This window comes from Podarcis muralis, chromosome W (genome assembly GCF_964188315.1).
Source record: "Podarcis muralis chromosome W, rPodMur119.hap1.1, whole genome shotgun sequence".
NCBI classification, from domain to species: domain Eukaryota; kingdom Metazoa; phylum Chordata; class Lepidosauria; order Squamata; family Lacertidae; genus Podarcis; species Podarcis muralis.
In genome coordinates this window covers 24433608-24457764 of record NC_135674.1, presented here as the reverse complement: position 1 = coordinate 24457764, position 24157 = coordinate 24433608, and the positions used below count along the sequence as shown (strand labels likewise).

General features: G+C 44.0%; 1 long non-coding RNA gene and 1 pseudogene across 1 annotated transcript in view; both read left to right on the top strand.

The window, feature by feature from the left end:
• Nucleotides 1–24157, top strand: part of LOC144326270 (uncharacterized) — a 188092-nt gene that overhangs the window by 6904 nt on the left and 157031 nt on the right. The gene's annotated exons all lie outside the window — the stretch shown is intronic.
• The window catches only part of LOC144326429 (uncharacterized), a 32854-nt pseudogene continuing 27252 nt past the window's right edge, over nucleotides 18556–24157 (top strand).

Here is a 24157-nt window from a genome sequence, read left to right as displayed (position 1 = left end):
GACGTGCCCAAGGATTAAGGCTTTCTGGGAGATGATATATAATGAAATGAAAAGGGTATTTAAATATACCTTCCTGAATAAACCAGAGGCCTTTCTCCTGGGCATTGTCGGCCAATTGGTGCCAAAGAAGGATAGAACTTTCTTTATGTATGCTACAACAGCAGCGAGAATGCTTATTGCAAAGTATTGGAAGACACAAGATCTACCCACACTGGAAGAATGGCAGATGAAGGTGATGGACTATATGGAACTGGCAGAGATGACTGGCAGAATCCGAGACCAGGGAGAAGAGTCGGTGGAAGGAGATTGGAAGAAATTTAAAGACTATCTACAGAAATACTGCAAAATTAATGAACGTTAGAATGATGTTGGAATGAAGTTAAGTGGTTTTAGCAGCAATGTTATTAAGGTCTATGTAAAAATGGATTGTTAATAGATGTGAACTTGAAGTAATAATATACTAAGATAAAGGATTAAGATAAGAACAAAGAGGGAAAGGATTTGCTGAATTACCGTATTTTTCGCTCTATAACACGCACCTGACCATAACACGCATGTAGTTTTTAGAGGAGGAAAACAAGAAAAAAGTATTCTAAACGAAACAGTGGATGTATGATTTTTGTGGTTCATGCTGTGGCCACAGACATGTGATCTGACGGTGAGTTTGGGGTAGCCCAATGCAAAAATCCTGAGGATCCATGTGGATCCATGCTTTGTAACCACGTTTTTGCGCCATTGCGGCCCCATGAAACAGTGGGGGTGTGTGTTTTTTGGTGCAGGCTGCAGCCATGGATATGCTATGTGATCTGATGGTGAATTTGGGGTGACCTAGTGCAAAAATCCTGAGGATCCATGTGGATCCGTGCTTTGTAACCACGTTTTAAGTGGGGAGGGAAGGAAAAGAACTCAAGGGACAAGGAGCACGTGTGGGTGGTGTGGAGAAGGATGCTGCTAATAATGCAGGAGAGGCTCCTCTCCGGCTTTGCTCCTTTAGAACAAGCAGGCTCTGCGTCTCTCCCTCCTCCCCGGCAAGGAAACCATGATAGTAACCACTCTGAGACAAATCAAGAAAAATTGCGACTAACACTTTCCACCAACAAGCGCAGTGAGGTCAAAACACACACACACACGCAGAGAAAGAACTGGCCCTAAAGTCGCAGGGCGCTAGAAGTCACAGGGGCGCTGGGAGAGTGAACGGGAAGCAGGAGGAGGAGAAGGAGCCCTCACACACACACAGACACACAGAGTGTCAATTCTAAAGTCGCAGGGGCGCAGGGAGAGCGCAGGGGCGCAGGGAGAGTGAACAGAAGCAAGAGAAGGAGAAGGAGCCCTCTCACACACACAGACACACAGAGTGTCAATTCTAAAGTCGGAGGGAGAGTGAATGGGAAGCAAGAGAAGGAGAAGGAGCCCTCACACACACACAGACACACAGAGTGTCAATTCTAAAGTTGCAGGGGTGCAGGGAGAGCGCAGGGGCGCAGGGAGAGTGAACAGAAGCAGGAGAAGGAGCCCTCACACACACACAGACACACAGAGTGTCAATCCTAAAGTCGGAGGGAGAGCGCAGGGGCGTTGGGAGAGTGAACGGGAAGCAGGAGGAGGAGAACGATAGCTCAAGCAAACACACACACACAGCCCCTACAGTGGCTAATCCAAAATCGGACAGCAAAAAACTGCAGGCAGGGACAGAGAGCACGGGGTTGTTTTAAAGCAGCCAACCCCGCTCTGCTTCTCTCCCTCCTCCCGGCTAGGCTGGCTCAGTGGGGAGGAGAGAGGGACATAGAGGACGGGGTTGTTTTAAAGCAGCCAACTCCCGCTCTGCTTCTTTCCCTCCTCCCCGGCTCCGCTAGCTGACAGGAGCCGCTTACACCCGCTTTGCTGTTTCAAAGCGAGCCACGGACTGCTCACAACTGCAGCAGATTCCCCAGCCATCTGTAGGCATTCGCTCCATAACACGCACAGACATTTCCCCTTACTTTCTAGGAGGAAAAATCTGCGTGTTATGGAGCGAAATTTACGGTAACTAACTGAACTGGAATGCAAAAAAGGGAGGTGTGAGGAGGTCAGGGAAACAAGTGAATGAAAGACAAGATATGGAAAGACTGATTTGTTTTTAATTGTTATTCTATTTTTTCTGTTTTTTGTATTTTTTCTTTTTTTACTTTTCTTGTATTATTGTATTTTTGTTTGAAACTTTAATAAATATTATTATTTTTTTTTAAAGGGGAAATTACCAGAGTAATTATTATAGAGGTTCTAGCGAACCTGTGCACACGTTACCGTTGCGAACTTAAAGGGGAATGTTATAAACTCTGCTGATATTTTGGGAACTTGTTAGCACAAGTTGGATAATGATATAATTAGTCAATATATCCTCTCCTGCACCCCTGAACATTCCCACACCATCTTATCGGGGGTCCCTTCTCTGCTATCTTTTCAATGCCTACTTCCTCTTTCAAGAAGCCTTCTAAGGAGAGATGCTTAAAGACCTCCAAAGAAGGAGACTCCACCACACTCCTTGGCAGCAAATTCCACTGTCGAACAGCTCTTACTGTCAGGAAGTTCTTCCTAATGTTTAGGTGGAATCTTCTTTCTTGTAGTTTGGATCCATTGCTCCGTGTCCGCTTCTCTGGAGCAGCAGAAAACAACCTTTCTCCCTCCTCTATGTGACATCCTTTTATATATTTGAACATGGCTATCATATCACCCCTTAACCTCCTCTTCTCCAGGCTAAACATGCCCAGCTCCCTTAGCCGTTCCTCATAAGGCATCGTTTCCAGGCCTTTGACCATTTTGGTTGCCCTCCTCTGGACACGTTCCAGTTTGTCAGTGTCCTTCTTGAACTGTGGTGCCCAGAACTGGACACAGTACTCCAGGTGAGGTCTGACCAGAGCAGAATACAGTGGCACTATTACTTCCCTTGATCTAGATGCTATACTCCTATTGATGCAGCCCAGAATTGCATTGGCTTTTTTAGTTGCCGCGTCCCACTGTTGGCTCATGTCAAGTTTGTGGTCAACCAAGACTCCTAGATCCTTTTCACATGTACTGTTCTCAAGCCAGGTGTCCCCCATCTTGTATTTGTGCCTCTCATTTTTTTTGCCCAAGTGCAATACTTTACATTTCTCCCTGTTAAAATTCATCTTGTTTGTTTTGGCCCAGTTCTCTAATCTGTCAAGGTCATTTTGAAGTGTGATCCTGTCCTCTGGGGTGTTAGCCACCCCTCCCAGTTTGGTGTCATCTGCAAATTTGATCAGGATGCCCTTGAGTCCATCATCCAAGTCGTTGATAAAGATGTTGAATAAGACCGGGCCCAAGACAGAACCCTGTGGCACCCCACTAGTCACTCTTCTCCAGGATGAAGAGGAACCATTGATGAGCACCCTTTGGGTTCGGTCAGTCAGCCAGTTACAAATCCACTGAGTGGTAGCATAGTCAAGACCGCATTTTACCAGCTTCTTTACAAGAATATCATGGGGCACCTTGTCAAATGCCTTGCTGAAATCAAGGTAGGCTACATCCACTGCATTCCCTTCATCTACCAGGCTTGTAATTCTGTCAAAAAACGAGATCAGGTTAGTCTGACATGACTTATTTTTCAGAAATCCATGCTGACTATTGGTGATCACAGCATTCCTTTCTAGGTGCTCACAGACTGTTTGCTTAATGATCTGCTCCAGAATCTTCCCTGGTATTGATGTCAGACTGACTGGGCGATAATTATTTGGGTCCTCTCTTTTCCCCTTTTTGAAAATAGGGACAACATTTGCCCTCCTCCAGTCTGCTGGGACTTCGCCTGTTCTCCAGGAATTCTCAAAGATGACTGCCAGTGGTTCTGAGATCACATCTGCCAGTTCTTTTAATACTCTTGGATGCAGTTCATCTGGCCCTGGAGACTTGAATACATCTAGACTAGCCAAGTATTCTTGTACTATCTCCTTAGTTATTCTGGGCTGTGTTTCCTCTGCTGAATCATTTGCTCCAAATTCTTCAGGTCGGGCATTGTTTTCTTTATCGGAGAAGACTGAGGCAAAGAAGGCATTGAGGAGTTCAGCCCTTTCTGTGTCCCCTGTTTGCATTTCACCATCTTCTCCTCTGAGTGACCCCACTGTTTCTTTGTTCTTCCTTTTGCTACAAACATACCCATAAAAGCCTTTTTTGTTGCTTTTAACCTCTCTAGCAAGCCTGAGTTCATTCTGTGCTTTAGCTTTTCTGACTTTGTGTCTACATGTGCTGGCTATTTGTTTGAATTCCTCTTTGGTGGTTTCCCCCCTTTTCCATTTTTTGTACACATCCTTTTTTAATCTTAACTCAGTTAAAAGTTCTTTAGATAGCCACCCTGGCTTCTTTAGGCACCTTCCATGTTTCCGTCTCATTGGTATTGCCTGAAGTTGTGCTTTTACTATTGCCCTCTTAACAAACTCCCAGCCATCATGAACTCCCTTTCCTTTTAGTATTACTGTCCATGGGATCTCACCCAGCACTTCCCTAAGTTTTATGAAGTCGGCTTTCTTAAAGTCAAGAAATTGAGTCCTAGTATGCTTGGCTGCTCCTTTCCGCTGTATAGTAAACTTCAGAAGAGCATGATCACTCACGCCTAATGATCCTTCCACTTCTACCCCACTAACCAGGTCATCAACATTGGTTAGGACCAGATCTAAAATGGCTGTTCCTCTTGTTGCTTCTCCCACTTTCTGGACAATGAAGTTGTCTGCAAGGCCAGTGAGGAATCTGTTTGACCTTATGCTCTTGGCTGAGTTTGACATCCAACAAAGATCCGGGTAATTGAAGTCCCCCATTACTACTATCTCCCTTCCTTTTGCATGCTTGGCCATCTGTTCCAGGAAGGCATCATCTATGTCCTCCGTTTGGCTTGGGGATCTATAGTAAACTCCCACAATGAGGTCTCTGTTATTCTTCTCTCCCTTAATTTTGACCCAAACGCTCTCACTTTGGCTTTGAGGTTCTAAATCTTGGATCTCTTCACAGGTATACACATCCCTGACATATAACGCCACTCCTCCTCCTTTCTTGTCTGGTCTGTTTCTCTGAAATAGATTGTATCCCTCCATTATTACATTCCAATCGTGGGACTTATCCCACCAGGTTTCAGTGATGCCTATTATGTCATATTTAGTTTGCTGCACCAAGAGCTCAAGCTCATCTTGTTTATTTCCCATGCTTTGCGCATTAGTGTACAGACATTGAAGTCCATTAATCATTCCCCCGTGTCTCTTATTTAAGGATTTTTTCCTCCCACCACTAGGTCTGCATGCTGTTTGCTCCATTCGGTCTATGACATTTGGATGATCATCTTCATCAATTGATAGACTCCTACCTTCAGGAGCACTGTCTCCCTCCCCCACATTAGTCAGTTTAAAGCCCTCCTGATGAGGTTTCTGAGATTTTTGGCAAAAACATTCCTCCCAACCGTTGTGAGGTGCAGCCCATCGCTTGCCAGAAGTCCATCTTTAAGAAACTGCAGTCCGTGATCTAAGAATCCAAACCATTCCTGTTTACACCATTTGCGAAGCCAGTTGTTCACTTCCACTATTTTTCCCTCTCTCCCTGGGCCACGTCGTTCAACTGGGAGGACAGATGAGATGACAATTTGTGCATTTAATTGCTTCAATTTCCTGCCCAGAGCCTCGTAGTCTCTTTTGATCCTCTGGAGGCTATTGCTTGCAGTGTCATTGGTTCCCACATGAACCAAGAGGAAGGGGTATTTGTCAGTGGGTTTTATGATTCCTTGCAGTCGTTCAGTTACATCTTGGATCTTAGCCCCGGGGAGACAGCACACTTCCCGAGACATCTTGTCAGGCCCACAGATCACTGCTTCTGTTCCCCTCAGTAGGGAATCCCCTATCACCACTACACGCCTCCTCTTAGGTCTGGTCGGGGTTCTTCCGTGAGCTGTCCGTTCCAAGGTCGCCTGCACATTCCCTGAGGACTGACTTTGCTGCTCGTCTTCATATACCTGATCGACTGTAATGAGGGAGAGATCCTCAAATGCAGTCTGCTCTTCGTCTTTCATGCTAGGGGAGAGGACCTCAAAGCGATTGTGTATTTCTAAACAATCAGAGCGAACCCTGGGCCTCCTACTTCTTTGAGTCACGTTTCTCCATATATCTGGCTCCTGTGTTGGTGATCTAGCCTCCTTCTCAGGGGAGTCCCCTGTCTCCTCCTTGGTGGAGACGGTGTGCTCTGTTGCTTCCAAGAAGAGCTCCAGCTCTCTAATTCTTTGGAGCGTAGCTACACGTTCCTCCAGTTGCTGGACTTTGTCTTGTAAGAGGGCAATCAACATGCAATTGCTGCAAGTAAAGCTGCCTGCAACCTTTGGCAAGATGGCAAACATTGCGCAGGAATCGCAGGCGACTGCAGCTGTTCCCTCACCCTCCATCTTGAGAACATGTCATTGGGGGTGACTACAGCGGTCCTCCATTATAAAAAGCGTGAAGACAGGACAAATAACTCCCCCCCCCCCAAAAAAAAAAACCTAGGTCACCGCCAACAAACGTGTGAGACTAGCTCCCTTAAATCTAAAAGATGGATCAAGATGAAACACACACACACAAGAAAACCCTTTTTGCTCCTTCTTCAGCTGCTGCCCTGCAAGCTCTGATAAGCTCCTCCCACAGCTAATCACCTACCTCAACAGAAACCCTGCCCCCTCTGACCTTTGCACAGGGAGAGCAGCTAATCAGCCACAAAGAAACACACACACACAAGAAAACCCTTTTTGCTCCTTCTTCAGCTGCTGCCCTAAAAGCTCTGATAAGCTCCTCCCACAGCTAATCACCTACCTCAACAGAAACCCTGCCCCCTCTGACCTTTGCACAGGGAGAGCAGCTAATCAGCCACAAGTAACGCACACAAGAAAACCCTTTTTTGCACCTTCTTCAGCTGCTGCCCTGCAAGCTCTGATAAGCTCCTCCCACAGCTAATCACCTACCTCAACAGAAACCCTGCCCCCTCTGACCTTTGCACAGGGAGAGCAGCTAATCAGCCACAAGTAACACACACAAGAAAACCCTTTTTTGCACCTTCTTCAGCTGCTGCCCTGGTTGGCTTTCATTGAGTTCTGTGGACACAGTAAAACAAAGCTGCCATCTGGTTTCTCTCTGGATGTCCGGATTTTTGAACACAGATTTGCTCTCCACCGTATCCATGTCTCTCAGCATACCACTTTATTCCCCCCCAGATAGGTGGCTACTATTCACTTGTAGGAAGATGTGCTTATTTAGATTACAACATTGCAGCGGGAGCAAAAGCCACCTTTCTTCTCTCAAGAGGGTTAGTCGAGTTTCTGTTGTTACGGAAAAATCCAGGTGGGAGGCAGCTCAGAGCCCGTGGGTCCCTGCGGAACAAAGAAGGAGTCCAGCCACCAACCAGAGCAAATAGTGGAGACCAAAGTTTATTGCGCAACAGGTTCAGAGAGGAATTGAACCCCGAGAACGGGGTGACAAGGACTTTTTAAAGTTCCTATCTTATCCCAGCAGACAGTTCGCTAAACATCACCACTCCATCAGAAAAGGGGAGGGTTATACATGATTAACATAGGAGGAATGTGTTGGGGTAACATGCAAATACAGGATATGTCTTCGGAAATCTGCTCCACTTCCCAGTGGGGAGGAGTTGCGGTGGACCACGTGGCCACCCACTCCCCACCAGGGGCGGGGGACTCTGTCCCCCGTTGCCTATGGCATCCCGGCCACGTCAGAGTCCGGCCAGCCAACCCCCAGAGAACTTCCTCTTTGGCTCGCTTCCTCAATCACACGCCCTGCCTCCCTATTTTGCAGGTTAGGCAATGGCCTTGCTATGGACTACGGTTGGTCGCCTTGGTTGTCCGAGGGGCCTGGTAGGAATTTTTCGACTTGGCAAATTGGCACTGGACACTTGGTTTTCGCCTACCTCGTAGCAATCATCACAACTTTGTTAGGGTTGCAGTTAGGCATTGTTTGACCTTGTGTGGGGGAGGGGAAGTGTGGCCATCACCTGCCCCTCCATGCTTAAGGGTATTCCGTTAAAGGAATCCGGGGGTGTTGATCTAGTCTGAAGCCCACCTGGGGGGCTAAGGCCTTGAAATGACCCCGACGGGAACACCAGGGGGAGCTTGAGTTGGTTCGCATCGACAGGGCTCCCCCTACCGGTGGCTTACCCTTACTGGGACTTCCTGCACAATGGGCAGGAGTCAGATATAGTCAGGTCCAATCAATGCCTAAGCCAATACTGCTCACATTCTTTAATTTCAACAAAGTTGTGGCCAAAATTTGCCCAGTAACATAAACCTAATATCTGTGTCCTTGTGTGAGTTATTTCCAACGAGGGGGTGGCTGCGGGGTCTCGACACCCAAGTACATTCTAAGCAACTACTGGAAGAGGACACTAGAACTTTGGTTTGCATAGTCTGCCGCCTGGGTAAGTCCGGAGGAAAGCTTTTGTCCAGCGATTGTCACCAACGGGTAAAGTACCTTCCTGTGAGTAGGTGACCTCCCGCTTGGGGAATTCTGGCGGGGACCCTGAGTGCTCACTGGAAGGACAGATCCTGAAGCTGAGACTCCAATACTTTGGCCACCTCATGAGAAGAGAAGACTCCCTGGAAAAGACCCTGATGCTGGGAAAGATGGAGGGCACAAGGAGAAGGGGACGACAGAGGACGAGATGGTGGGACCGTGTTCTCGAAGCTACCAGCATGAGTTTGACCAAACTGCGGGAGGCAGTGGAAGACAGGAGGGCCTGGCGTGCTCCGGTCCAGGGGGTCACGCAGAGTCGGACACGACTAAACAACTAAACAACATCTAGTTTTGATTGGATTAACAGGGTAATGAGGTTTCAATTGACTCAGTCCGTTGTTCTCGCAGCGGGAGCTGTCATCACCTTGTCAGCGCTCAGTGGAGCATGCAAAACAGCTGGAACTGAGCTGCCTCTGCAGAGCCATGACATTGCTGCGATTGGCTGAAGGGCTACATTCAACGCCATCTGATTGGCTAGAGCGCATCCTCATGCAAATACATTGTTCATTCATAAAATACATTGATCGTGTATAGCATCGGGATACGGGGTCAGAAATGGCGCTTTCTTCTCGGGGTTTTGGACTTTTGTGCGGTGCTTGGTGCAACGTTGTGACGGGGCGAGGGGAGCCCTAGTGTGGCAGGGTTCCCTTGAGGTCATCGCCTCGGGCTCTACATCCCTTACTCGGGAGTAAGACTTCGTTCATATGCCCCCCTCCATTCCGTAACACTCTTCATATGGACTTCATGGAGTGTGCACTCTCGCAGGGTCTGCTTCCAGAAACTACTATTGCAGATGTAGATATTTTGGCAGAAATGGTTTACAAATATGCACGATGGCAAGCAGGCAGACAGGAACAGTTACAAAGCAACCTTGGTCCTGCCTAGCCTGGAAGCTGTTTCCAACGAGTGAACTAGAATCCTTTCAGCAACCTTTACAACCATCTACAAAGCCCGAAGTTTGTATTTTCTTGAGCTTTCTCTTTTTTTTCCCCCAAATGAGTTTTTATTGGTTTATCATTATATATACATATAAACAAATACAAAGTATAATACATAAATTACATGTGTCATATCCAATCCATGAATCATACATATATTACATAGTTGTTTTAAGCTCCACCGAGCCTTAGACTTCCCTCCACTCCTTTGGTAAGTATCAGATAAATTATGGAATCACGTATTTTATCTCCTTTACTTATTAGTCCTTCGCTGTTAGAGTTATTCCAGTCCCGCCAGTGTCGTCAAAGTTCTACAATTAGTTCTTATATACGTCAAATATTTGTTCCAATTGTCATGAAATTTCTGTTCGTCCTGATCCCTTAATCTTCCTGTTATTTTAGCTAGCTCAGCATAGTTTATCATCTTGACTTGCCAGTCACTCATAGTAGGTATTACCTTCATTTTCCAGTTTTGTGCTAACATGGTTCTTGCGGCCGTTGTGGCATATAAAAATAGATTTTTATCTTCTTTTTAAATTTCTTTTCCAGTTATTCCTAGCAGGAAGGCTTCAGGCTTTTTTGGAAAAGTATATTTCAAAATTTTTTAAAGCTCATTGTAAATCAGTTCCCAAAAGCCTTTCACCTTACTGCATGTCCACCACATATGGTAGAAGTCACCTTCTACCTCTCCGCATTTCCAGCATTTCTTATTCTTCAATCTATAAATCTTAGCTAACTTCACTGGCGTGAGATACCACCTATAAATCATTTTCCAAAGGTTCTCCCTCAATGCCTTACACGCCGTGAACTTCATATTAACATTCCACAATTCATGCCACATTACAAAATCAATATTGTGACCAATATCCATGGCCCATCACCTCTTCGTCTTTTGTGTACCAATCCAATAAGAGATCATACATCCTAGACAAAGTTTTATTTTTACCTTCTATAACTTCCACATTAAATTTAGATTTTTTATCTTCAAATTCTAATTTCTTTTTGTCTTCTTTTAGCAAGTCGTTTCCCTGGTGGTATTGCAAACACCCTGTAAATAAGTTCTTTACCTCTTCATAGGGTTTAAGTTTTATGCCCTGATCGGTTTTCCTGGTAAGTTCTTCATAAGTGGCTTTCCCCCCCTCCATATTAGTTTTTTTGACAGTCAGCACTTCTATTGGTGAAATCCACCAGGGTGTTTTCTTTTCCAGCAAATCTTTATTTCTTTCCCAAACTTGGAATATTGGTCCTCTAATTATATGATTTAGAAAGCCTCTATGAACTTTCACCTTCTCGTACCACAGGTACGAGTGCCACCCGTACCTGTTATCGAAGCCCTCTAAATCCAAAATATCAGTATTTTCCAGTTTTATCCAATCTTTCACCCACATTAAACACGCGGCTTCATAGTATAAATTCAAATCTGGTAATGAGAAACCTCCTCTCTCTTTTTTATCTACCAATATTTTCATTTTTATTCATGGTCTTCTACCCTGCCAAATATATCTCGCCAAAGCCCTTTGCCACTCTTTGCACTGTTGAATAGTTTGAAACAAAAATAGCATTCTGGGCAAGACATTCATTTTGATAACTGATATCCTCCCCAAAAAAGAAAGTTTCAGTCTCTCCCAGATTTCTAGATCTTTCTCAATACTCTTCCAAGTAGCTTCATAGTTATCTTTATATAAGTTTATGCTTTTAGCTGTAATCCACACTCCGAGATATTTCACCTTCTTTGCTGCCATAATTCCGGTTTTTTATTCTAATTCTACTATATCTTCTTTGCTTATATTTTTTGTCAACATTTTAGTCTTGTTCTTGTTGAGTTTAAGACCTGCCACTTTGCCGAACTCTTCTAATTTCTGTAATGCTTCTTGCAGACTATTCTTTGGGTCTTCCAATGTTAATACTATGTCATCCGCGAAAGCTTTCATTTTATATTCCTTACTTCCTACCTTCACTCCTTTGACCTCCGTTGTTTCCCTTAACTTCTTATTAAATACTTCCAGCACTGTTATAAATAGCAGGGGAGACAGAGGACATCCTTGCCTCGTCCCTTTAGCAATATCAAAAGATTCTGATATATTATTGTTTATTATAAGTTTGGCTTTTTGCTCTTGATAAATAGCTTCAATACCTTTTCTAAATCCTTCTCCAATCCCCATCATTTTCAAATTTTCCTTCATAAAGCGCCAAGAGAAATTATCGAATGCCTTTTCGGCATCTATAAATATCAGCGCTGCCTGCTTATCTATTCTGCTTTCCAAGTATTCAATAATATCTATCACGGTTCTTACGTTGTCTTTTAGTTGTCTCCCCGGTAGGAAACCCGCTTGGTCTTTATGGATTCTTTTATTTAACACTTTTTTTAGTCTTTCCGCCAGCACATCGGCAAATAGTTTATAATCGTTATTTAATAATGAAATCGGCCTGTAGTTTTTCACCTCGAGGCCATCCGCATCTTTTTTAGGGATTAAGGTAATGTAGGCTTCTTTCCAAGTATTTGGAATTTTCCCTTCTTTTAAGATGTTATTCATAACTTCACATAGTATTGGTGATAGTTGGTCACTTAATATTTTGTAATACTTGGCCAATATGCCATCTGGCCCTGGTGCTTTTCCTATTTTCATTTTCTTTATTGCTTTCCTGTGTTGGCTATTTGCAGTTTAGTAGCGCAGAGAGCTTGATGGGGAGACCATGCATTAAAAAGGGACTCAAAAATAACTTGGTTTTAATTACAAAAACAAAAACTCCTTATACACTAAATACATTAACAACAAACCAGACCCAACCACCAACCCATCCCCCAGGGTAATGGGAGAGCTAGGTGCTGCTCCTTATATACTATACCCAATTGCTGACACAGCTTAATCAATACAACTCAGCAGCACCTGCTATGTTTCACAGCTGTAAAGCTGGGTCTCGTTATTTTGCTCTGGCCCTTGCTCTGGCCCCTTAAAGACATACACATTGAGTGGAACAATGATGAACCGTTACATTTAAAGAAACCATTCAACATCCTGATCTCTTCTTCTGTAATTATCTGATTTAATTGTTCTCTTTCTTCAGTCGTCATTTGTGGCAAATGTTTTTCCAAATAACCTTCTATTTCATTATCTATTTCATTTTCTCTTTTATATAATTCCTTATAGTATTTCTGAAATATCTTTTTTATCTCTATTGGATCTTCCGCTGTCCTTTCTCCATCCCTTATCTTACATATCATATTTTGTTTTTTCCTTTCTCTTCATTGTCACGCTAAGTCTTTCCCTATCTTATTCGCTGATTCAAAGTTCTTTTGTTTCATCATTTTAATCCTCCATTCAATCTCCTGGTTCACTATCATAGAAAATTGAGCTTGTAGCATCTTTATATTTTGTTTTATTATTTCATCTCCTGGTTTAATAGTTAGCTGTCTTTCATTCTCCATAAGATGTAATAAAATTTCTTCATTCTTTTTCTCTTTTTCTTTTTTTAGGTGGATATTTTTCTGGATTAGGAAGCCTCTCATAACGGCCTTTCCTGCATCCCATACCGTTTCTATAGATGTTCCTTTGTTTAGATTCCAATTGAAATATTCTTTGATTGTCTCTTTCGCCTTGTTTATTATCTTTTGGTCATTAAATAAATTTTTATTCATTCTCCATCTGAATGTTCTAGAATCCTTTCCCTTTATCTCCATATATACTCGATTATGGTCTGATATGGTTTGTGGGAGAATTTCTGATTTAAGTAAACTTTGCGTCAGTTCCTTCGAGATCCAGATATAATCTGTTCTTCCCCAACTCTGGTTTGGGTTTGCGAAGAAGGTAAACTGTTTTATAGTAGGGTTTTTAAATCTCCAGGCATCAATTAATCCCATATTATCCACCAAATCAAAGAAGGTTCTAGGTAATTTACCTTCCTTCATTTCTTGCTTTTTTGTTGATCTATCTAAGTTCGGTAGAACCACTCCATTGAAATCCCCCATCAATATCAATTTTTGTTCCATCCAGTCTATTAACTTATTACCCAATTCCAAAAAAAACCCCGGACTTTTTATCGTTAGGCGCATATATTCCGGCGACAATTATCTTTTCTCCTTGAAAAGTGATTTGTACTACTATCATTCTTCCCTCTTCGTCTTTATAAATTAATTTTGGGTTGAGCTTTTCTTTTATATATAGTACCACTCCTCTTTTCTTAACATTATCTGATGCCACAAAATCCAACCCTAATCTCTTATTGCTTAAGATTCTTTTATGCTTCTTTGTTACATGGGTCTCTTGTAGACAAATTAAATCTAGGTTCCTCTTTAATAATACGTGGGCAATCTGGTTCCTTTTATTTTTATTATTAAGCCCGTTCACATTCCACGACAGTATTTTTAAAGCCATGGTTGATATACAGTAAATAGGTTATCAAATCTAAGTTAGATCTACTGTTCCTTATCTTCTGTCTCTTCCTCTTCTTTTTCTTCTCTTGAATTTTCCTCCTCTTTTCCCTCTCCACTCCCTCCATCTCCCCCCCTCTCTCCCCCCATCCGCTCCCCCCTTCCTCCCATCCCCCCATCCTTCCCAGTTCCTTTTCGTACCTTCTTGCAAATTTTTTCTTACCGTCAAATCTTTTACTTTTCCTGTCAGCTCTCCCACCACCCCCTCCAATCTCTTATCCAATGTATCCTGTACTTCTAATAACTTTTTCTCAATATATTGTTCATTATGTTTAAATTCTTTCCTTATTTCCACCATTAAGCTGTCATAGTCCTTGATTTCTTTCCCTTCTTTCCCATTTTCTTGTCTGGATGGTCTCCTTTCTACTGGCATTCCCACCCCTTTTTTCATTTTGTATTTCAGCTTATATTAATTAACTAGTAAAAAAAGTTCACCCCTAGAGGTCGCTAAACTGAGATATTGACTTTCTCTATTCTTCCGATGTAGTTCTTCCCACGTAGTTCCCCTCTACTCCCACACGGTGGCGCCTTAATTGCTTTCCAAGACTTAACTCTTAAAATACGAAAAATACAAAGAAGAAGAGGGAAGGAGAGGGGAGAACAACAACAAGAAACCGAGAGAAAAAAGGGGGGAGGGGGAAGACACACAACCAAAAAGTTCTCAGGAACAGGAACAGGATACGAGGTGAGTCTCAATGCAAGAGCAGAAGCGGGGAAGAGAGGCGGAGTCAAGTGGAAGGAGCTCCACGAGGAGAGGAGCTTCCCGGGGTAACGGAAGGTCTTGCCGAAAAGTCCTACTTAAGCCTTCCTTTCTTTTCCCCTTATCCGTTTGCCCCAGTCTCTTCCGACTAAAGCAGTAATTCAATCGCTTAAAGTGCAGCGTCCATCTTCTCCTAATTGGTTGTTGTTGTGTACCACTTTAAAGAAGGAGGAGGAAACAAGTGTGAAATGGCGGCGGAGAGTCCCACTGTATTCTCAAACTCTCCTCATACAGTTCATGTTCTCCTCCCAAACCTCCTTAAAGAGACGCTGCCTCTCAGCGTTTCAGTTCCTCTTATTTCCAGTTCAATTTTTAGTCCTTCAGACTCCTCAAGCATAAAACAAACACTGTTTAAACGTGGGAGGCAGAAATCACAGTTTAAGCACTATTTAAAACAGGCACTGTTTAAACAGGCAAGCAAGAGGGTTGATTGCAGGGTCTCACTTATGTGTCCCAAACTAGTCGCTGGCATAACGCACTCCGACCTGGACAAACAAAGAATTTCCATTCACTTCTCTCTAGTCCATTAAGATATTTTCAGTCATTTCGTTGCCTCAGATTTCTTATACTTTGTATACGAGGTCTCTCCGCTACACCCACTTAGCAGTTACTTTCTTACTTTCTCTCCTCTCCCAGCCTTCCGCTATACTCCATTTTACTCTTACCGCTGCAGTGGACTCCTTCTCCTTTCTCCCCACGTCTTCTTATTCCGCTGGTTTTCTTGGCCAAATTTCTGTTTGTTGTTGCTTTTGTTGCCTTATTTACATCCAGCTTCTTAACTGCTGTTGGAGGCTCACCGCATTCACTCGGAGCCTGAGGCTTCACAGCACAGGGTTTGTTGCTTCCCCTCATGTTGCAGCTCAAATCCTGTTAAAAACTAAAAAACAGGAGAGCACACGCAGCACCGCTGGGTACTCTGTCCCCCAGGATAATCCTCCTGAGGTTTCGAGGTTCACGGAGCCTTCGTGACGCCTCTGGACCCCCGTGTTGTTCGAGACCCCCCGGAGGGTAGCTTCGCGCTCCTTTTTCGTGGCCGGAAGTCTCAGGCCTTTTCTCTCTCAGAGGCCATCTTCTAATAACTGTATTTTCTTGAGCTTTCTCTAGAGAAGGGGCTGTTTTGTATATTGGAGCAGAATAGTGTATTAACTCTCATGTTTTGTGTAAAGCAAGCCCTTGTTAAGTACCGTCAGCTGAATTGGGCTTGTGCCCAGATCTTAGCACACTAACCGATGAACCAGGTGAGGGTAACCTCTGGCCCTCCAGACGTTGCTGAACTACAATTCTCATCATCCTGCCCATTGTCAATGCTGGCTGGGGCTGAGGAATTTCAAGGAAGCTTTCGACTTGCCCCGACCTACACCTACCTACCCACTGAACGAAGGAGCAAGAAAGCAAAAGGCAATTTCAGAATTCCAGAGTTTTCCAAATTGTGGGATGTAAACACAGGAGCAGTCAATGACAACATTCCTAGAGTGTACATGTTAGAACATGGGGAGGGATGTCTGTCCAGCAAGCAGGCAAACTTCCTGGGGATGGACTTCCTCCGCATGTGACCAGAGGTGGGTGTGGCCTCACCTGTGCAGGTAAATGATAAAAGCACAGGGCAGGCAGCCATCTTTCTCTCTCTGCCATTTTTCTTTCGAAGAAGAAGCATCTAAAGATGCTCTCTTGGCTCTCAGCCAAGAGAGGAGGAAAGGACTATCTTGATATAAGAGAGATTCTGAATGAATGTAACCTTTTTAAGCCTGTCTGCCTTCTGGGATCATATTGTGAACAGAACGTGAGTAAACTCTTTTATGCTTTTATAAAGACTGTGTCGTGTCTTGTATTTTAAGAGGGAACAAAAGGGGAAATTACCAGGGTAATTATTATAGAGGTTCTAGCGAACCTGTGCACACGTTACCGTAGCGAACTTAAAAGGGAATGTTTATAAACTCTGCTGATATTTTGGAAACTTGTTAGCACAAGTTGGATTAGGATATAATCTCACAATGTATCCTCTCCTGCACCCCTGAACATTCCCACAAAGGGTTATTGGCCCCAGTATTGCATATTTTTGCGTATTTTTGAAGGATTGCATTGGATTGTGATTTTGAGTTGAGTAGTATTTTTCTGAGTTAACTTCCTGGTAAGCACATGGTCCTTTGTTCCATTGTGCAGTGGGGATTAAGCAACCCCCCCCCCCTTCCCTCAGAGTTCACAGTGACCCAAGGCAGTGAAGAATTGTTTTGCTTTTTGAGATTTTGATTTTAAAATTTGAGAAATTTTCAAATTTTGAAGAATTTTCAAATTTTGGATTTTAAGATGGCTAGAGCAACTTTTGATAGTGATGCAAAGCTAGGAATGCCTGTGCTGAATGAACACAATTTCATACACTGGAAGCAGCGCTTGATAGCATGTTTAGATTATAAGCACATTTTGGAAGCTTTAGACCCTCAACCTACGGGATCGTCTGAGGGAGATTTAGCCAAGATAAGTGCTTGGAAACGCATGAACAGCGAAGCTAGACACATAATTTTGAGTGGACTTCGTGATGAGCAGCTATCATTAATAAATAGTACAGATGATGCATCTCAAATCTTAAGAGATATTGAGCGCGTGTATGGAGAATCTAGCATAAACTGCTTCAGAACCTTGGTGTGTAAATTAACCAGATTGAGGATGAATTCAAAAGAGGAATTCACAGAACACATCCACAAGTTTACTGAGATTATTCAAAGAATTGATCTGACTCCCAAAGCTTTTGATGAAGATACAAAGATAGCATTTTTGTTATCATCACTTGGACCACGCCTTAGCGCATTTGTAAGTTTGATGGATCATAGACAAGGTCTGACTTTTAAAGACTTGATTGGTTATTTAAAAGAAGAATGCAGAGATAGAGCTGAATCTCCAGTGAGAAATGCTAGAAGCATGGACAGTGGTTATGCATCTAGGCAATTTACACAGTCGAAAGAGATGCCTAAGAAAGTGATTTGCTTCAATTGTAACAAAGAAGGACACATTGCAAAGAATTGCAGGGCTCCTAAAGCAAAGAAACCCCACCCCTTTCACCTTAAAAGGGAAAAGAAGGGGAAATGTGAATGCACATGGTTACTGCAAGAAAGGAATTTAGCTGTCCAGAATCGTGAAAATATACGTAATAAATGGATTTTAGATTCAGGTGCCAGTTCGCACTTTTCATATAAAAAGGACTATTTTAATGAGATAAATGAGATAAATGATGAAGAAGGATCTGAAATTGAGGTTGCAGATGGCAACATTGTTAAAGCAAAAGGTGCTGGTTCCATGAGTCTGAAATGCAATATAAACAATGAATGCATTGAGAACACAATCTCTAGAGTTTTGTATGTTCCAGAGCTGAGCTGCAATTTAATCATCGTGTCCACTTTGGACAAGAAAGGTTTCCAGATCACATTTGGAAATGGAGAATGCAAGGTGACTAAAAATGGCAAAGTGGTTGCTCAAGCAAAGCTAATAAATGGTGTATATGAGCTTGATCTTTCAGAGAACCAGTCTGCAAAAGTGGCACATTCCAGCCAGAAGGATGAGGCAGATCTGGACCTATGGCACAGAAGGCTTGGACATAGAGATACCAACGTCATTCTGGATCTACAGAAAAGAGATCTTGTAAGAGGTTTGCAGGTAAAGCAGAGCAACAAAGCTCCAGCAAAGTGCATAAGCTGTATTACTGAGAAGGCTGTAAAACCTTCATTTCCACGTTGTGCAGAACAAAGAAGCAACAAAGTGCTTGACATAGTGCACACTGACATATGTGGACCCATGAATGTTCCCTCACTGGGAAAGAATAGATACATTTTAATATTTCTGGATGACTTTTCAAGATTTTGTGTTGTATATTTCCTCAAAGAGAAGAGTGAAACAGTGGAGAAGCTCCAGGAATACATTGCCATGGTCAAGAATAAATTCCAGAGAGCTCCAGCTGTGTTAATGAGCGACAATGGAGGTGAGTACTGCTCAAATGAAATGCAGGCTCTCCTGGCCAAGGAAGGAATTGCACACGTAACCACAGTTCCTTACACACCACAGCAGAATGCCATAGCTGAGAGAAAGTTTAGGTCCATTATGGACATGACAAGGTGCATGCTAAAGGATGCATGTTTGCCACAGAAGCTGTGGGCCGAAGGAGTGTACACGTCGGTCTATTTGCAGAATAGACTGCCAACCAAAGGGGCAGAACGCACACCATTTGAACTTTGGCATGGGAAAGCTCCCAATCTGTCGCACATACGTGTGTTTGGAAGTCCGTGTTACTTCCACGTGCCCAAGGAATGCAGACACAAGCTTGACTCCAGGGCAAAAGCAGGTATCCTTGTGGGATACACCTCTGGAGGCAAAGGATACAGAATTATGGACTTACAAACTGGTAAGACAGATGCACGCCATGCGGTTTATGTTGATGAATATGGAAAAGTAGACACTAAGAACACTGTTGTGGACTCTTCCGATGAGTCAGAAAGGACTCAAGAGTTTGTATATTTCCCTTTTGAGACCCCACAAGGTAATAATCTGCCTTCAAGTGTTACAGCGCCTCCTACAGGCGACGCACCAGAAGACGCAGAGGACCAGAACCCTGGCGGCACCAGAGACGAAGAGGAGGACTCAGATGGGGACATGCCTGCGTTGGAGGAGGATGAGGAAGCTGATGCGGTCACAGAACCAGAGGTCACGCGCTCGTCCAGAACCAACAAAGGTATCCCACCATTACAGTTGTCCTACTTTGCAGGGTCGGCGTTTCCACAGGAACCTTCCACTTGGGAAGAGATACAGGAGATGCCAGCTGCAGAAGCCAGTCTCTGGAGGAAGACCGCGCAGGAGGAGATGGATGCACTGCATCAGAACAAGACCTGGACACTCACTGAGCTGCCTCCCGGTAAGAAGGCCATTGGCAGTAAATGGGTTTTCAAGGTTAAGAAGGGGTCAGAAGGAGAAGTGCAGCGCTACAAAGCTAGACTTGTAGCACAGGGATTTTCACAGCGTTTTGGTGAAGACTATGATGAAGTTTTTGCACCAACTGTGAGGTACAGCAGCGTAAGAATGCTTTTGAGCATTGCAGCCTCCAAGAAAATGAGTGTGAAATACATAGACATAGCTACCGCTTTTCTACATGGGCAGATTTCTGAGGAAATTTATATGAAACAGTCTAAAGGTTTTGTGAAACCACATGAGGCACATTTTGTATGCAAACTCCAGAAAGGACTTTATGGACTTAAACAGGCTGCTAGAGCCTGGAACCAGAAGTTGCATAAAATACTGACGCAACTTGGGTACAAGCAAGGCGATGCTGGCAAGTGCTTGTACAGTAAGTCAAATAATGGACAATTCTCATATATCTTAGCTTTTGTCAATGACCTGATTATTGCCACAGCAAGTGAGAAAGACTATACACAGATAGTAAAGCACCTTAGCAAAGAGGTGGAGGTCAAGGAGCTAGGAGATGTCGAGTACTACCTCGGGATCCAGGTAGAAAGAGAAGAGGACGGCTCATTTCTTCTCAGCCAAAGACAGAAGACCCACGAGCTAATTGAGCACATGCAGATGCAAGACGCACATCCAGTTGCTACACTGATGGCTACTGACTTCCTGAAGAATCAGCAGGATTCGAAGCAGTTGCCAGACAACAATGACTACAGGTCGGCGATTGGTAAACTTTTGTATTTAGTTACCACATGTAGACCTGACTTAGCTAATGCTGTGGGGATTCTTAGCAGAAAAGTGAATTCTCCCACTGAGCATGATTGGGCAGGTGTAAAGAGGGTGGTGCGATATTTGAAGGGTACCATGAATTGTAAATTAAGGTTACCAGCCGTCAGAGACCCTACGTTGGTTGGGTATACTGATGCGGATTGGGCTGGGGATAATGCTGATTATAAATCAACAAGTGGTCATGTTTTCATGTTTGGGGATGGACCTGTTGCATGGGGCAGTTATAAACAGAGCTGTGTAGCATTATCTTCCACAGAATCAGAATACGTTGCAGCAACAGAAGCCTGCAGAGAGATCGCCTGGCTTGATCAACTCATAAAGGACTTTGGGTTGGTGAGAAAAGGGCCTGTCAGCTTGCTAGAGGACAATCAGAGTTGCCTGAAGCTGACGCAGAGTGAGAAGTTCCTGGCCAGAACAAAACACATTGGAGTTAGATACCACTACATACGCCAGATGATCCAGGATGGACTTGTGGAACTATCCTACTGCAGCACCCAAGAGATGACTGCTGACATCCTGACGAAACCCCTACCAAGAGAGAGTTTCCAGAATCTACGTGTCAAGCTGGGACGCTGGGTGGTTGAATAAAGTTGTTTATGTTTTGTGTATATTGTATTGCCTGAGAAGGGGTATGTGGGATGTAAACACAGGAGCAGTCAATGACAACATTCCTAGAGTGTACATGTTAGAACATGGGGAGGGATGTCTGTCCAGCAAGCAGGTAAACTTCCTGGGGACGGACTTTCTCCGCATGTGACCAGAGGTGGGTGTGGCCTCACCTGTGCAGGTAAATGATAAAAGCACAGGGCAGACAGCCATCTCTCTCTCTCTCTGCCATTTTTCTTTCGAAGAAGAAGCATCTAAAGATGCTCACTTGGCTCTCAGCCAAGAGAGGAGGAAAGGACTATCTTGCTATAAGATAGATTCTGAATGTATGTAACCTTTTTAAGCCTGTCTGCCTTCTGGGATCATATTGTGAACAGAACGTGAGTAAACTCTTTTATCCTTTTATAAAGACTGTGTCGTGACTTGTATTTTAAGAGGGAACAAAAGGGGAAATTACCAGAGTAATTATTATAGAGGTTCTAGCGAACCTGTGCACACGTTACCGTTGCGTACTTAAAGGGGGAATGTTTATAAACTCTGCTGATATTTTGGAAACTTGTTAGCACAAGTTGGATTAGGATATAATCTCACAATATATCCTCTCCTGCACCCCTGAACATTTCCACACAAATGCCATGGCATCTCAATGGGGCTCCCTTGCCAATTGATGGTAAAGCAAGCCATTGGATAGGCCTGTTGGATAAAAACAGCAATGCAAAAGCCAGCTGCAGGTGGCTGGAAAGCAAAACAGGATGTTGCTGTCTGGAACTGTACTGTTGGAGAAAAGGGGCAGTCTTTTCTCTGTACTGAGCACCGGATGTTTAGCTCAGAGTGTCATCTGACCTGTACTGGAAGTGCAGGGGCGGAGTTGTGACTCTTCTAATGGAGTCTGAAGGGGGCAGTCATGATTCTATGTACTGCTGAATGACAGGAATAAAAGTCATGTAAAATAGACTCCTGTCTGTCTCATTTCCCCTCCCTGGGGGGGAAAGCTGGAAGAGAGAAGCAGAGGGTGTGTTCTTTCTCACGTCTAATGAGAAGAATCGCCGATATACGACCTAGTCTGCCGGGGGTCGCAGACGGAAGGTAAACAAGTATCTCGCTCAGCTGCCTTGGGGGAGGCCATTTACCTCTGACTGTGAGCTGAGATACTGACAAGGCCATCATGCATGAGGATGGTTTTTCGAATGGATTTGAATCACACTTGGACTTTTTCCTAATTCAAGATAGTGCCTCACGGAAGCAGGGAGCTTTGCAGAGTCCTTTGAAGACTGTGGAAAAGATTGCGCTAGAGAGAGGCTTGGCACCAGAAGAAATTCAGAACTTGCTGAACATCGCACTCAGTGCCAAGCTTGGGAAAGAAAACATGTTTTGGCTTCTTCTCTTTCCCCTTGGCAGCAAAGTATGTCAACGGAGCTGCATTGCCCTGCCTTCTCCCTTAACAAGAACCGGGGCTGCTTCGCGCTTGTGAGAAATTATCAAGAGTGAAGATGTTCAGAATGTTAAGCAGTGTCTTTCAAGGTCTTGCAGGCACAGTGATAAGCACTAGGCTACTGAAGACTCTGATTCCCATTTCCGTACTAACAGAGGATTCTCTTCTTTCAGCTGTGTCTTGGCTCTGTGCTCGCAAGTGTTCTAGTGACTTTCAGGTAACTTGGAAAGCATGGGAATGATGTCTTGGTTCTGAAGAATGATATTTCCCCCAGTCTGACTTAGTTATCCTGGTGATGATTCGGCTAGATGTTGTACACGCTGACCATATTCCAGAAGGGGTTGGTTGTCTTGGCCTTGCTTTGGCTTACTGAGATCTGTCTTCTCCCTATAGGTGCTCATTCTAAAATGGATAATTGTAACGTTTGACTTCATTGATCAGAAGGAAAATATGAATCCTCTCGATGGTTTCTTCTTCCGCTTCTTACAATATGAGAAATTGGTAAGATAAAAAGGAATGTGTTATTTTGAAGGAACTCGCTTTTATTCTGACATTAACCCAAATCAAACAATAAAGAGTACTTTCCGACCACACAACAGGACACCATGTGAAAAGTGGGGCCTTACAAAAACCTCTCCCATTTCCTTCCTTTTCCTGTCTTGTTCCTTCCCAATGGGCACCAGTCGCAGCGCCCCCCGGGGGCACGGCATGTTCAGGCAGGCAGGCAGGCAGGCAGGCAGGCAGGCAGCTATCCGATGTCGATCCCGCCTGTTCCTCCCTCCACCCCCCTCAAAGACAGCCGCGCAGGCAGCTATCCGATGGAGGGAGGGGGAAAAATCCTGTTCTGCATAGCTACCAATTCGGGTGTGATAGTCTTATGTTTGCATACTTATGGGAAAATAAAACTAATTTATTTTAGAGCTTGTATTTGTGTGTATTCATGGTATCATTTGTGGACCCAGTAGATGGCAGTGTGGTGTGGAGAGTGTTTTTGGCAGCTCGTGAAAGGATAGAGGGTGGAATGTTGACCGTTCAAAGGCACTATAAGCAATATATATATATCTCCACATTTTCCTAGCTACGTTTTCCCATAAAAGTATACACTCGGATACATTTGAATCAAATACATTTGGAACAAGTGATTGTTACTGTAATGGGATGATGAGCTGCTTGTGCGTAAATCAAGTCCTCAAACCTCTGCCTACGACGGAGCCCCTCCAGCATGGCTCCGTCAGTCGCTAGCAGAATCCGAAAGTGGTCTCTTACGGAATCTCTTCCAGCATAAAAGCTCCTTAACGGAAACACGTCTTCTGGACTCTCGGCGCGACAGTTTCCGGCGAGGAGTGGGTGTCCCTATAGGAGGTCTTGAAACCTCCCCACTGTTTTCGCTGGAAGTGTCTCTGAGCCATCCCTCCGACTCACTTTCCCCTGGAGCCCCTCCTCTCCCCCTGCTGGTTCCCTCTTCAGCTGCTAAGTCTGTCTCAACCTCAGGGAGCCCTTCCACCTCCTGTCCTTCCGATGGCAGTTCCCTGACAGTTACATTTAAGGAACATTCTCTAGGCGATGAGATTGGGGGGAAATACAAAAACCCATTCGGATACATTTGGATACATTTAGAAGAGTACAGCATTTTGAGGAAAAATTCATTTGAGTCGAAAAATACATTCAGATCCATTCTTAAAGTCAATGAGAAAGATACAGCAAAAACGATACAATTCGATACAGCGAAAAAGGATCCATTCCCCAAGG